At 55.0% G+C, this 11,174-nt stretch overlaps 3 non-coding genes across 3 annotated transcripts; all 3 read right to left on the reverse strand.

The window, feature by feature from the left end:
* Positions 1–444: 444 nt before the first annotated feature.
* Positions 445–518, reverse strand: TRNAT-UGU. Its single transcript has one exon. It is a non-coding gene; the product is annotated as a tRNA-Thr (tRNA).
* Positions 519–2,295: 1,777 nt separating this feature from the next.
* TRNAS-GCU lies at positions 2,296–2,377 on the reverse strand. Its single transcript has one exon. It is a non-coding gene; the product is annotated as a tRNA-Ser (tRNA).
* A 7,816-nt stretch (positions 2,378–10,193) lies between these two features.
* TRNAI-UAU lies at positions 10,194–10,287 on the reverse strand. The gene is made up of 2 exons: positions 10,250–10,287; positions 10,194–10,229 (listed from the first exon to the last, which is right to left on the reverse strand). It is a non-coding gene; the product is annotated as a tRNA-Ile (tRNA).
* Positions 10,288–11,174: the final 887 nt, after the last annotated feature.

Raw genomic sequence — 11,174 nt, forward strand, 5'->3', positions numbered from 1 at the left:
GCAAACAAGGTAAAATGGCAGTGGAGTATTAGCCTGGACTCAATGGCATTTCTCCATTGGTCTGTCTGCTTTGGGGCAGGGACAATAACACGTCCTGCTGCATTTGTTATTTCAAAGGGCGGTTTAGGATTTTCATTCTCACACATGTTGCACAAAGCAGGACTCAACCCTCGGTGCAAACTAAATGAGCTGCCCACAGTTTCTGCCAGCCACAATGAGCCATTCCGTGTGAGAGCCCAGACCTGCCCCTGTCCCAGAGGAAGCAGGATCATCTGTGACAGGCTGGAACACTGACCTATCAGCTCTTAACTCCCAAACTTTCAGTAAGTCTGTTATCAGTGCCTGTGAGTATAATTTAAACAACTATACTGGGCTGGACCAAAGAGCTCTGTGTTTTGTCCTCCCATCGTAGCCAATACCAGGTTGCCCGAGAGTTAGTCAATAAGGCACCACTGGGAATTGAACCCAGGATCTCCTGTTTACAAGACAGGTGCTTTAGCCAGCTAAGCCATGGTGCCTGCCTGTGGCAACAGCACCGTGTCTGCCTACACCTGACTACCTGCCACCCCCACTGGGGCCTGACAAGCTTTGCTTGTGTTGGATTCTGCAAAGCAGAGGAGCAGGTGAGGTTTTCCTTGCAAGCTGTGTGTGTGTGTGTGTGTGTGTGTGTGAATCTTTGGCCAGGTCTGCACTACAAGGTTACTTCAGCATCATTATATTGCTCAGCTGTGTGAAAAACACACAACGCTCCCTCGGTCGGCAGCTTGTGGCTGGTGCACACACTGCAATGCCATGTCTGGTGACAAAACTGCCCTGTTTTGGTGACAAAATAAAACCACCTCGACGAGAGGCCTAGTGCTTTTTGCAGCAAACTTAAAGTGACAAATGTCAGTGTAAATGCTGCTGTTCATTATATCACCATAACTGGCCTCCACCAGTATCCCACCATGCCTGCCGTGAACTCACCTGCCCTGCATTCCTGCTACAGAGCCATGGGCCTCCTTTCATAGCTCCAGAAAGTTCTGACAGCTGAGCCACTATCTAACCGGGATTAGCTTGATAGAACTGCATTGCCAGCCTAAGCCATGTAATTACACCAACCTAATTTTGTAGTGTAGACCTGTCCAAAGAATCACACACACACCTGGGGAGCAAAACTTCATCTGCTCCTCTGCTTTATAGAATACAAACACGAACAACACTTGTCAGGGCCCAGTGGGGATTGGCAGAGAGTCAGGTGTTGGCCATCTTTATCCCAGGAGAGATGGACTCTAAGGTACGTCTCCATTGCAATGTAAGCCCAGGTGTGGCACGCTGTGCTCAGAGCAGCACCTGGAAGACCCATATTCACCACTCTCATATAATGATGAGATGGTTTGTTCAAAGTCTGCCTTGTGACGTATCATTTCAAAAGTCTTGATCTGTTGAACATTAATATCGTGTTGGATTGTGTGTGCTCGCATTGGTTGGGAAGTTATGAAGTTTTGCTCTGTGTGTGTTACTGAGATATGTTATGAGGTTGGGAAATGCCCCCCACCAGCCTTTCAGGTGTGACAAGGAAGGAGCCAGACTCGCTGCTGGCCCATTGAAGGGATCCACACTCCCAAGGACTAGCCCAGGAACCGTGTACAATGCAGACTTCTCCGAGATAGCACAGCGACAATGGACACTGCTTGAGTCACATGGTAACAAAGGAGCTTCCTAGCAAGTTGGAAGAAACTATGAAAGAGGGGAAGAGACATCATGACTTGGCCTCTCTCCCCCACAACTCAGCAGCTGGAAACACACCTGGAGGACAAAGACTGAACTGATTCAGAAATCAGAAGAGAATAATAACAATAATACTTGCAAACCAAAGTCCCCAAACAGACTAGTATTAGTTTTTCAGCAGAAAATTTTCAGTTTGGGGAATTTTGTTTTCTCAGTCAGACCTTGCCAAGAGAAGCAGGGAGAAAATGTTGGAGTTGCCTCCTTCAGAACAGCTTGGCCTAGACACTAGCTCTGGTTCACTGCTCTGGCCTTGCTCGGGTTGAGGGTATTTTAATAATTTGGGCAGGTCCCAGGGTGTTTGGGGGAGAGGATGAGGATGTTACCTCTTGAGATAAAAACTAAGAAATACAGCACTAGAGAATTTCTTTTTTAAAGAAATCTGGGATTTAGACATTTTATTTAAAGCAAGGGAGTTCTGAGTTTCTGAGAAGGTTTTTGTTTGCAAGAAGAAACATTGTTTGATCTGTCATTGTACCAAAGGGGGAGATGGTTGTCTACAAAGGAGGGGTGAAAACTAAATGCATCTGATGAGGATGGGATTTGAACCCATGCGTGCAGAGCACAATGGATTAGCAGTCCATCACCTTAACCACTTGGCCACCTCATCTGAGCTGTTAAAAAGGGACAGAAGGAGAAATCTAAGGCCAGCAGAGCTAGGGACAATAAGGAGTTTTTAAATACTACGCAGAAGCAGGGGCTGAATGAGCTCCCCCCTCACATCTAGTGAGGAGCTGGGGGAAAGACTTCCCCCAGAAGTCTTCTGGGGGAAAGACTTCCCCCAGAAGAACAGAGCGTGTTTGCACAGACACACCTACTCTGCCTAGGTATGCAGCATGATGGGGCTGCTTTCCCAAAATGACCAGTTTCGGCTGGTGGTGGGTTACAAATCACTTTAGGATTCAATGGAATGAAATGTTATTATCCTTCCTGCATGAGTGAAGGGCAGCAGAACATACCTAGTCGGTCCTGATGGAGGGGTAGGTGGGTGAGGAATAGCTTTTATTGGACTTCATAGAAGTGATTGAGAACATCACCCTAAACCAGTGGTCCCCAAACATTTCACACTGTGCCCTCTTAGCCATGGCTGTGGCCCCTTGGAAGCCGCAGTCAAGAACTGAGGCTGGGAGTGGGGCTGTTGCTTGCTGGGGAGAGGGGTGCAGACAGGGGTAAGGGGGTCGAGGCTGAGCTGGGAGCCAGAGCCCCAGGCTGACGTTGGGGTTGGGGAAGAGCTGAGGCAGAGTGGGGCTGAGTGCTGCTCCCTCCATGGGGGCTGGCTCAGGCCCTGAGGTGCCCCCATGAATGTTCCTCTGTGTCCCCCTAGGAGTCATGCCCCACTTTTTGGGAACCACTGAACCCTACTCGCTAAGCAGGGGCTAGTGATGCCAAAGCCCAGGGAAAGGGAGAACAAGTGCGGGCCCCCAGCACTGGAGCCATGTGAGGGGCTGCAGGAGAGGGGCAATGGCTGGTGGCCCAGGGAATTAAGGGCAAAGGGGGCACAGGAGGGGGCAGGAGTTAGGGGTGAAGGAGGTGCAGGGGGTGGGAGTGCAGGAGCTAGCGGTAAAGGGGGAGTGGGGATCGTCCAGGGGCAATGGGGAAGTGCCAAAGTACAAGCTTTGCCCAGGGCACCATTTTCCCTAATGCTGGTCTGAGCAAACAATTGGAAATGACCCTTCAGTGAGACCAGAGCCATCGTGTAGAAAAGCCCCTTTGTTAAGTGTTGGTGGCTGAGGGCTTAGGGAGATGGGTTAAAAAGCAACAGGCATTTGTCTGTGGAGGTTTGATTCTTGCCTGTTAGGCAAGGCTGGTGTGTGGTGTCTCCATGGCTGTACTTTCAGTGTCTGATCTGCCACAGGGAGCCAAGTCTAGACATATTCAGAGGCTCTATGCCAGGGTTTCCCAAATTTCCTTTCACTGCAACCCCCTTCTGCCCAAAAAAAACTTACTCCATGGCCCTGGAAAGAGGGACCAGGCCCCTCCACACTGGGCAGAGGAAGGGAAGACAAAGCCTGAGCCCTGCCCCAGTTAGGGGAGGGCAAAACCAGAGCTTGAAGGATTCAGCCCTGGGTGGTGGGGCTCAGAAATTTGGCTTCAGCCCCAGGCCCCAACAAGTCTAACGCCAGCCCTGGCAACCCCATTAAAACAGGGTTATGACCCACTTTGGGGGCCTGACCCACAGCTTGAGAACCACTGCTCTATGCTGATGGGAGAGAGTTTTCCTGTGGGTGTAGTTAATCCACTTTGCAAGAGGTGGCAGCTATGTCACTGGGAGAAGCTATATCAGTGGGTGTGCAAGCTGTGGTGTTTGCCACATTTAAGAAGTTTAATCAAACCCCATTTTTAAAACCACCTGTGGTCTGGGAATGGCAAAGGAGCTCGATGAATCAGGGTCTGTCCTTCAAAGTCCTGAAAATCACGATTCCCTACTCAGGTCATTGTGGGGGTATAGCTCAGCGGTAGAGTGCTTGACTGCAGCTCAAGTGATCCTCAAGTGGTCAGATTAGATGCTCTAATGGTCTCTTCTGGCCATAAACTCGACTAATTTCTTTAAAACTGAATGTAGCATTGGGAGCAGCAGCGTCTGATGTTTTACTGTCTAGCTGGCTTGCTTCCTAGAACCAACGCTCCTTGAGTGGGGTGATCCACAGGGAGTAGCTCAAACCTCCAAAGTGCCTGGCCAGGGGCAGGACATTAGCCCAGCAAGGGAGGGGTGTGGCAGTGACATCACAAACGCCTTTTGCAGGACCTCAGACTATTGGTCAAAGGTGGTGGGGAGGTGGTGACCTCACAGAGAGATGCTGACATCAGCCAGGCAGGACAGGGGCGAGGGGCCAGGGAAACCTCAGAGACCCCTGTGGCTTTGCTTCAGCAAGTCTCCTTCTCCAGGTCTCTCTTTGAGGACTGGGGGAGTATTGGGGTTCACGTACCTGATTGCCAGGAGGAACCTCTTTCGAGTTTTCTCCTCCCCTTTGCCTGATTTTACTAGAAAACAGCCGTCCCTGTTTAGAAGGTAAGAGCCTCCTCGAGGTTTGAAACCTGTTCAGTCTGATCCATCTGGTGACCGTTGAATTATAGGCATGGAAACCATGAGCTTAAGGAGGCAGAATTTTATTCTGCACCTGGGATTTTGTCCCTTAGAATCACTGGGGTCATTGGGGTTTGTCCTTTTTGTTTCACCTTTTCGTCCATCCATCCATCCCTCCCTCCTTTCTCTTTGTCTCTTGCTTCTTTTGTCCTTTCTCCTGTTCCCCTCCCAAGACCAGGAGTTGTGTGTGTGTGTGTGTGTGTGTTATGGGGGAGCAGTGTGGTTTTTCCCCGTGTAGCCAGCACCAGACCTGGCACCACCCCCAGCTCTGCCCCTTCCTGCCACTGCGATCCCATCTCACCTCCTGACCCTGGCTGGGTGCCCCTGGCCCCTCGTAGCAGGGGGCTGTGCAGGAGGGTGCAGGGGGGTCTCCTTGCAACCATGAGTGGGTGTCTGGTGGGTGCCGTCACCTCTGCCAGAGACCCCCAAGAAACTCACTAGCTTCCTCCGCATGCAGGGAGGGGCTCCTACTTTCTGTCTTGGGGGGGAGATTCCGTGATGTCAGAGCCTATGGTGAGAGTGGTTCGAATCACGAGTCTGGAGTGGCAGGACAAACCCCTCCCCCAGTCAGATTCTGCTAGGGGGCTGGGCTGGGATCTGTAGGGCGGGAGACACAGGAAAAAGCAGCCGCCACAATGGAACCCAGGAGTCCTGGCTCCCAGTCCCCCTGCTATGACCTCTAGACCCACCTCTGCTCCCAGAGTCAGGGATAGAACCCAGAGGTCCCTGGCGCCTGGTGCCCAGCCCCCTCCCTGCTCTGACCACTAGACCCCACTGCCCTTTTAGGCTCGCTGCCTCTTCTATCCACCCAGGCCACCTGTCCATCCCTTTGTTGCAGGTTTCTGGGGTGTCACCCCTGCTCTGCGCTCCCCCAGTGCAGCCCGAGGCCTTTCCTCCCCCCAACCACACATCCTCTCCCCCTCGTGCTGGATCATCTGCTTGGCCCCCTGCCCCCTCTCGAGGTGCGCTGTGCGGCGTGGCTGGGGATTGTGCAATGGCCCAGCACCAGGCAACGCAGAACGGACACCACAGGCCCTGCCCTGCCCCACCCCACAAGAGCTGCCCTCCAGGTGCATCGGAGCCCAGCGCCCTGCACCTGTGCCCTCCTGCCCCACAAGGGGTGAGCTGCAGTCCCCACCATGCTCTGCAGAGGCGAGAAGGGTCAAGCCAACCAGCCCATTTAGGATGGGGGAATCAACACCCTTTTTTCTGCACAGCCACTGACCATCAGCAGGATTCCTCCTCCCTCCTGTGCCTCAGTGCAACTAAATCTCCACACCTAGACAGCCGGTCCATCCGCTGCACCCCAATCCCCCATGCCTGAGCCTCCCTGCCAAAGCCCTGCACCTGGCTCCAGAGAATTAAGTCTCACATCTCGCAGGGAACTTGACTTCTGTGCCCAGAGAGTCTCAACCCCCCTCAGTAGATGACCCGAGTCTGAGAAACACAGTGTCCGTCTTCTCTAAAGAAGTACGTGGAGAAATTATATGTGACCATGTGGCCTAATGGATAAGGCATCTGAGCCTGGATCAGGCAATTGAGGGTTCATGTCCCTTCGTGGTTGTGCTTGTCCAGTTTTACCTTTGGGCTGAAAGTCCTGCTCCCTTCGGGGCTGGAACCTCTTCTTGGCCGCTCAGGCCAATGCTCTGGCTTCAGCTAGAGCCCCAGGAAGGAGTTGGGGGTTGGGTGTCACAAAGGCTGGGGCATGAACCCCAGGTGCTTCCAGTCTCGCCTTTGCCCTTCCTGACTTGCCAAAGAAAATGGGCGGCTGCCCGAGCTAGAGTGTGGAGCAGTTTCCCTCTTCCAAGTGTGCGCCTGTCCCTGTGCTGGAGGGTACTTGCTACATAGCACCTTGGGAGCCTGGGTGTTTCTCTGCTTCTCGCCAGCTGGGGAAAAGCCTCTTGGGGAAAAATCTCCTGCCCCACTGCAAAAGTGAGCACGGAGAGTGGGAACGGTAAGAGGCCCCACCGGGGGGGGGCTGGCCCTGCTTTCCTACCATCTTCTGATGTTGGCCACAGAGCATCAGCAGCCGCCCCACATGCTGGTCTGTGGGTGGCCTTCAGTGGGGTTTGGCATGGCAGGGAGCAGGCTGGCTAGGGGTCTTTGTCACTGTCTGCTGGCCACGCATAGGCATGGTCCTGCCCTCCTCTGAACAGCCAGAGTTAGTCTGTGCTTAGAAAGCAGAGACACAGGAGACTGGAGACAAGAGGGTGAGAAAGATTGAGAAAGGGCCTATGCAGACAGCCCACACCACAGGGACGCTGCCTGGTTAAGGGATGTGGAGGCAATTGAAATGTGCTTGGGAGGGTGGTGATGAGGGATTAAAAAAATGTTGGACTCAGTGAAAGATGAGACCAAATGAGGGAAGCTGAATGGCAGCTCCACGGAGGGTCATTGTGATCAAACACCCCACCCATGGGCACCTCGAACTGTGCTAGACACAGAGAAAAGGCAAAGAGGGATTCAGCCGCTGTGTGATCCCCTTCTGGGAGAAGAGCCCCTGGATAATTAGGAGGTGGGTTGGGAATGGAGTGGAAGGTCCCTCAGGACGAGGCGAGAGAAAGGCCTCAGAGCTAGGGGCACTAGGCAATACGAGTGAAAGGGCTTCACGCCCTCCAGCAGCAACAGCTGAGGGCTGCAGGTTCGGACTGAGATCCCTGGGGAATGTCTCCATCCCCATCTGGTGTTGGTTTAGATTTAAACAATGATGCAGCCTCTGCTCCTGAGCAAAAGCACCGGAACCTCGGTAGAAGTGGGGGAGCCCCGAGGCCCTGCCCTTCTCCATGGCCCCAACTCTCCTCTTCCCCTGGAGGCCCTGCCCCCAAGCCAGGACAGACGCTGAAGCCGGGCCACGGTAAAAGCCACCTAGGGAGCCCAAGCCACTATGGGGAGCTCCAAACCCTCCACCTGCCCTGGCTTAGGGGCCGGGGTGCCGAAGAGCCTGTGGTCATCAGCTGAGGCAGCCAGGAATGCAGCTATGAGACAGCCCAAAGGAGGGAAGGCATCTCTAGCTGGACTCTCAGGTTCAATAGCATGGGGCCATCTGGACCAAAGATCTCCCTTGAGTAGGCATTAGTAACCAAGCAGGAGGGACAAGAGAGACCTTTGTGCGATGAGGATGCTGAGCAGTAGGGTCTCCAGGGCTTCGTTCCAATACGACGCAGATCCAGCAGATCCTACCAAGCTCTGAACTGGGACTGTGAGAGTCAGAGTCCCGAGGGCCGACCATCACCCCATGGGACCAGCTGGCTATGGGTTTTCTGCAGAACACCTGTGACCACTAGTATTCACAGGGCAGACTTGTCCACTGCGCTCCTTGGTTCTCTCCAGCTGTTCCTCCTCGAGACCCGGTCTCCTCCCCCATCTCTAGTTCTCGTCTCTGCTCTTACCCCACCCCCTTTGTTTTCTCAGGGTCCTAGCCCCACATTGCTGTGCTGGCCACGATCCCGTTTACCCTTCCAGATCGGCTGGGCCAGGAGCACATTCCCAGGTGGTTCTCCCCTAGGCAGAGAGCAGTGATGTCTGGTGTGTCCTCACGGGAAACCAGCTCCCAGAAACAGAGCCAGGAGCTGGTCCCAGCGCATCCCCATCCGCTGCGAGGAGAAAATCACCCCAGCCCAAGGCCCAGCTGCAAAGCGCTTGCTGAAGTACAGGCTGTCTTGGAAGCCCCCTGCACTGTGCTGGGCCCACAAATCCATCTCCCCAGCCACAGGGGGACGTCAGTGTCATCAAACTCAGAGCCGTGGGGAAGGGAGCAGGCGGGGTTAAACCTGTGGTGCTTATGGCCACCACACGCATTGGCCTCCCCTCAGGCAGGGGACTCACAGGCCCTGGATCCCCTGCACCCTACAGCCTGGATCTCTGACACCCCCAGACCCAGCTGGGGAGCTGCTGTTGCAGCCCCTCTGGGGAAGCAGTGGGAGCCACACTCGCCAGTGGCAATAGTTCAGAGGTGGCCACAGACTCTGAGACTCAGGCAGATGGGGCTTGGCTCTGTATCTCCCCCAGCAGGAAGAACAGAGGCTCAGGGGGGCACAAGAAGGGGCCAAGGTGACAAACAGGAACAGGGGAGATTTTCTTCTTGCTGCAATTCATCAAAATCTCATCCCTGAAAAGCTCCAGGAGGGGGAAGCTCAGCCCACCAACCCCTCAGTGAGCTACATAGATACAGGGCCATCCTTACCCATACACAGAAACTACGCAGCTGTAGGGCGCCAGGAAATGTGAGGCACCAACTGGCCCCAAACGTCCTGGTGCCCTACGCAGCTGCGTACTGCTCCAGCGGCCAGCCCGATCCCCCGGCTGGCTGAGCCGGCCAGGAAAGCTGCCCCTGCCTCTGCTCTGCCTCTTCCCCACAGCCCCCACCCCTGGTCTGCCCCAACCCCCTCTTCCCACCCCTGCTCTACCCCATCCCCGCACTCCGCCCCTTCCCCTGAGCTACACCCCGGTGCACTGCAGGAGGGATCAGGTGCACCCGGCACTCACCGGGCGGTGGGAAGTGAAACGACCTGGCCCCAGCCTGCTCTGCTCCACCAGCTCCCAGCCGCGCCACTGGTGAGTGCTGGGGGCTGTTTTCCCCCCAACCCCCAAGTGCCAAGGCCAGGAGCAGAGTGCAGCAGGCTGGGGCCGGATCACTCCACTTCCCGCCGCCCCGTGAGTGTGGGGTCAGGCCTGCCCTGCAATTACCGGGCAGCGGGAAGTGGAGTGACCTGGCCCCAGCCTGCTCCGCTCTGCCAGCTCGGCCTGGGGGACAGGGGTGCGGTTTAGGGCACCAAAATGTCTAGGGACAACCCTGAATAGATCATTTTCCCACAGGGACCGATGGCTGTTAGAATAGAGATATTCAGGCTGCCTGCACAGGCCTAGACTTTCAGAACTGCGGTGTCAGAGCTGGGAAGGGGGACACTGGGGAACAGACTCTGTCGGTCTATAGAGATAAGCCCGACTGGTGTGAAGGGCTTCGGAATCTGCTTGCTGGGAAACTAACCCCAGTAAACATCCCTTTGTCTGCGCTTCCGACTTCTGGTCTTTTGCGGCTTGCTGCCTGCGTGACAAGAGCCAGGGAAGTGGGCGGGGGAAGGGAAAGCCTCTAACAATGGCTCCTTGCTCCTCTCCCTCCAGGCTCAGGGGTCAAGGATGGGCAGGACTCCAGGCTCTGCTTGAGGGATCCTGGCACAGAGGCTGGTGGGGGAGAAAAGATGGTAGATTCTCACCTGTGCTCTGGAGAGGAGGTAATAAGTGAAGGGGCATTTTTGACTCCTCCTCAGTGTCCCCAGGGCTGGAATTCTACATTCCACAGGGCCAAATGAGGGGGTGATGCCACTTGGTTAATGAAAACCAGTGCTCCAGGTGAGGTTTGAACTCACAACGTCAGCATAACTCCTCTCAGCACTGCCCTATAAGTACTGTGCGCTAACCAATTGTGCCACTGGAGCACCTGTTAACTATGCTTATCTGAGACCCCCTAGGTTGATACAGCCAAGGAGTGACCCCAAAACATTCTCAGTGGGGCTGGGAGCAGGTAGCGACAAGTGTTGTACTCGGTGGGGTGGATTCTTCTTAAGGGTTCCAGGCCCCATTTGACCCTTTTGTTCTTCCCTGTGTAATAACAGAGCTGGTTAAGACTCAATGGAGAGTCTTGCTGCAGCCCAACAGATCTGAAATCACTGATAACCAGCTCTAAGCATTAGTCCTGCTTTGGGACAGTGTCTCTCATGCAAGGAACTGCCCAGTCTGCGCTAGCAGTGAGGCTCCCTCGCTAACAGCTGAAATCAGGGAGAGCTGTGTGAAGTGCAGGGCCCCAGGGGGGCCTGAACAGGGGGGAACAACACCCCAGGGCTTTTAAAAATGGGAGGGCTCTGCCTTGCCACTTTGTAATGACCATCCGGGCGAGGGCGGGGGGGTGGGGGGGAGAGCAGTGAGCGGGAGGAGGGGTCTTGGGGGAAGAGGCAGCGTAAGACTGGGTCCTTGGGAATACGGGGTGGGGCCGGGGCGGGGCCTCGAGTGGACGGGGTGGGGCTACTGTTTGGGCTCTGGTGGCTGCTACTTTTAGGCAGGGCAAGTGCGGGGGGCAAGTGGGGCAATTTGCCCCACAAGCCCTGGCCAAGAATCCCTTCCCTGGCTAGAGGCGCCTTTTTAATTTTTACTCACCCGGCAGCAGTCCGGGTCTTTGGCAGCACTTCAGCGGTGGGTCCTTCAGTTCTGCCGAAGACGCAGAGCGAGTGAAGGACCCGCTGCCACTGAAGACTCGGACGCCACCCAGTGAGTACAAGCGCCACAGCGGGTGGCACCTTTTTTATGTCTGCTCCCCCGCTTTGCTGCA

This window comes from Mauremys reevesii, unplaced genomic scaffold, assembly GCF_016161935.1.
Source record: "Mauremys reevesii isolate NIE-2019 unplaced genomic scaffold, ASM1616193v1 Contig157, whole genome shotgun sequence".
In the NCBI taxonomy this organism is placed as follows: Eukaryota; Metazoa; Chordata; order Testudines; family Geoemydidae; genus Mauremys; species Mauremys reevesii.